Consider the following 4253-nt stretch of genomic DNA (forward strand, 5'->3'; position numbering starts at 1 on the left):
TTTTAGTGGAAATATGCATGCCTAATTGCAATTATGGTCTATACGTATTGAGATAAATGTGCATTTTTGCCACGTAGGATTTGCTTCTCTTATATCTGAATTGTGTGTGGTTTTGATGAATTTTCCATTCTGCCCCAGCCTGACTCCTCAGATGAGGCCAGGAGCCAGAGTAGCAGGCCAGCTGCTGGATTTGCCTTCAGCCCACGTGGATGTGTTTTGAAAGAGCCAGCCCCCAGGGTTGGGCAGAAGGCTTCAGGTTTTGTGAGCCAGAACGCACCTCATAAACATACAGAGATAAAATGATGCCATCTCTGTTATTACAGTGTGTGTTCTTAATGCTGTCTTTTTTTAAATGTTGTATTTATGAGGGACAGAGAGTAAGAAAGCCTGCATGAAAAAGAAATCTAAAACAAGACATTGTCTTCTATACCATTTTGAGCAAGCAAATTCTCGCTGTATTTCTTTTTATTTAGAAGCACAAAATTTTACTTGATGATGGATAGACATAAGCACTTCATAACTTAGAAAATTAGGACACTTTGGAATCTTTATTGAAGCAAATATAATCTTGAGTTTCATGAGACAATGGGTAAAATTATGCTTTATACACAAAATAGACATGGGTACAATAACACATCCTTTAACCAAACTCTTCAAAGAACAAAGTGTTCCACATAAATGAATTTTCTTAAAATGAAAGGTTTTCTCTTTGAAACAAAATAATCTGAGAAAAAATGTTTCAATTCATTTCTTTATTTTTGTTAGATATCAATTTATGAAGGTAAATGCACTTCTCAGCTACTTAAGCAGAAATGCTCAACATTTTTAAACTTTACCTTGATGAGTTAGGAATATTTATAGAAAATTCTAATGCTTTTAGTACAGTGTATCTTACAGGCACATAAGAACAAACTTGGAGATTGTCAAAAATATGTATTCTTGGGACCCATCAGAAACTCTTATTCGGTAGAGTTGGGTGACTTTCAAAACTCTCCATCTGTAACAAGCTTTCTATCTGATTATCTTCCAAGTGGTCATCAGAGTCACACTTTAAGAAACCTTGACTTTCCGAACATTATTTCAAAAATGACAACAATCATAACAACCCGATCTCTCATTGTCAGGCACTGTTCTCCATCCTTCTATAAATTAGTTTATTCAACACTTCACAGCAGTAGGTACTCTTTTCTACTCTTTTCTTTCTTCTTTCTTTCTTTCTTTTTTTTTTTTTTTTTGAGATGGCGTTTCACTCTTGTTGCCCAGGCTGGAGTGCAAAGGCACGATCTCGGCTCTCACAGCAAACTCCACCTCCCAGGTTCAATCGATTCTCCTCCCTCAGCCTCCCAAGTAGCTGGGATTATAGGCATGCACCACCACGCCCAGCTAATTTTGTATTTTTGGTAGAGACGGGGTTTCTCCATGTTGGTCAGGCTGGTCTCGAACTCCTGACCTCCGGTGATCCACCTGCCTCGGCCTCCCAAAGTGCTGGGATTACAGGCATGAGCCACCACGCCCAACCGGTAGGTACTCTTTTCACTCCCCGTTTTCTGATTTGAAACTTGGAGCCAGAATGATTTCAATGTGTCACCTGGGTCACCTGGTCACTATGTGATGAATTGGCCTGAGTTCAAATGCAGCCTGCCTGACTCCATGGCTTAACCATACTGTTATACTGCACAACTTAGATGTCCAGAGATAAACATTTCTCAATGTTTTATAGATTTGTTGCTTCTATTCTCCGTGCCAGATTCTCTGAGTGTGTGTTAAGGGTTACGTTTTCTAACGGGAGTGTGTGGTATCAGTTAGGCATGATGGATTCACCTGGGGCTGAGGGGCTGGAAGAACTCCTGCTGCTAGAAAACTCACTCGCCCTCCTTTCACTTCCTCAGCTATTGATCCCAATCAATTATGCATCAGGAAACCCAATCACCATCTGCGAAAGAAGTGGCTCCATCACATAAGCAACTAGACTTTCAGCGGCATTTAAAAATCATCCTATTTAATGAGTCATTTTTCTAAGCATGATATTAACATGGGCTCATTGTGGAAAATCTGGAGAAACTGGGAAGTATCATAGAAAATATAATTTGCAAACTGGTCAGAGAGAATACTATTGACATCGAAATCTCTTTAAAATAGTTTCTATATATTTAAACATAAACATGCCAATACAGATTTGTGTGTTTATATGTAAATATGAGGGCATTATTTATACATTTAATGGTATAATCTATATTACATTGTTTTACATAATGGGGGTCATACCGTATATAACACTTTGCATTATTCATTCCTCACTTAGTACTATTCTGTGGACATTTTCCTATGATATGAAATATTTTTGAAAATATTTTTCATTAAAATTGCAGGCATAATTTTCAATCGTGGCCATATTTTAAATTTGCATAAATTGGAACCTACTTTTGAACGTATCTTGTTTCCTTTTTTTAGCTATTATAAATTGTTAAATAGTGCAGGGAGAAATATCTTTGTGTATAAATTTATGTCCGCAGTTTGAATTGTATTTTAAAATAGAGCTCTGGAAAGGAAGTAACTTTGTTAAAGAGGACAACATTCCTTAAGGAAGTAAATAATTATTTCTTACATTACATTTCAGAACTGCTATACAACGTCTATGTCCATCACTAGTATATGAAAGAGCTGACTTATACACACTGAATATTCTCATAAAACTAAATATTTGCTTATTTAAATAATCTGTCTTTTGTAGTTCTTTGATTACTTCTGTAGTTTGTATTTTTTCCTTTATATTACTTAACAATTAGTTTTTCCTTTTGCATGACTTGTCTGTACTTGTTGTTCTTTCCTATCATTTTAAAACCTATAATAGCTTTTTATATGTAAGTTTTAACCATGTTTTCTATAAACTTTCTAAAGGATGTTTTTCTAGGATTGAGAGAACCAGCTTCAGGCTCTTGAACTTATGATAGCATTTCTGCGTGTTCAGAAGGATTCTGACTTATTTCTGGGCTCTTGGTTTTGTTAGGAACAGTTGATGCTAGTAAAAAAATGACTTCCATAAATGCATGCTACATTTTCTGTTTAAGTAATAAATGTAAGTTGAATTGATGCTTTGTTAAAACAGTTGCTTTTTTAAGAAAGCAACTTTATCAATGATACAAGATAAATTGGGTTTTTAACTTCTTTTTATTTCAATTGTGTATTTCAGCCTCTGTCTATTATGTGTCAAAAACAGAATCCCAATTTTTGATATGGAATATCAAGTTCAGAGAGGTATGGCCAGGATATCTTCAAGTATCCATCTACAATGTTTTTACTTTTTTATTACATCAATGTTCTTATTTTCCAAATAGTAATACATATTACATACCTTCACATTTTCTGACAACTGAAATATATGTTTTAATAGTATGATTGGCCAGGTGTGTTGGCTTATGCCTGTAACTCCAGCACTTTGGGAGGCCGAGGTGGGTAGGTCATTTGAGGTCAGGAGTTCAAGACCAGTCTGGCCAACATGGTGAAACCCTGTCTCTACTAAAAATACAAAAATTAGCCAGGCGGTAGTGGCACGTGCCTGTAATCCTGGCTACTCGGGAGGCTGAGGCAGGAGAATCACTTAAGCCTGGGAGGTGGAGGTTGCAGTGAGCCGAGATTGTGCCACTGCACTCTAGTCTGGGTGACAGAGTGAGACCCTGTCTCAAAAAAAAAACAAAGATATTATTTAATCTTTTATAAAGCATCTTACAGAATTATTTTTAAATAAGTATAGAAGAAATAAGAAATATACCCAGGTTCAAAGTTGCAGTGGAATAATTAAGAACAGTGGTTGGTTTAGACTGACTTTCAGAGAATTAAAATAATACACCATGAAACCATACAGTTAACTTTGTAATTAAAAACATATTTCTTTATTCAGAAAATGATTATTTTATTGTAGAAAGAGAAGAAGCTGACTAGCCAAATTCCAAAGAATCTAATGAAATTCTCACTGATTCCAATTTTACAAATGGATCTGAAAATCTTATATGACTGGTTCTTCTACTTAAAAAAATAAAAACGCAAAATAAAATAAACATATTTTTTTTAAATGTGAGGTAACATCGATTATTTTATTTTATTTACTGATGGGGACTTGCTCTATTGCCTAGGCTGGAGTGTAATGGTATGATCACGGCTCACTGCAGCCTCAAACTCCTAGGCTCAGGCAATTCTCCTGCCTCAGCCTCCCAAGTAGCGGAGACTATAGACACGAGCTACTGTGCCTGATTATT

Source organism: Pan troglodytes, chromosome 14 (assembly GCF_028858775.2).
Source record: "Pan troglodytes isolate AG18354 chromosome 14, NHGRI_mPanTro3-v2.0_pri, whole genome shotgun sequence".
NCBI classification, from domain to species: Eukaryota; Metazoa; Chordata; class Mammalia; order Primates; family Hominidae; genus Pan; species Pan troglodytes.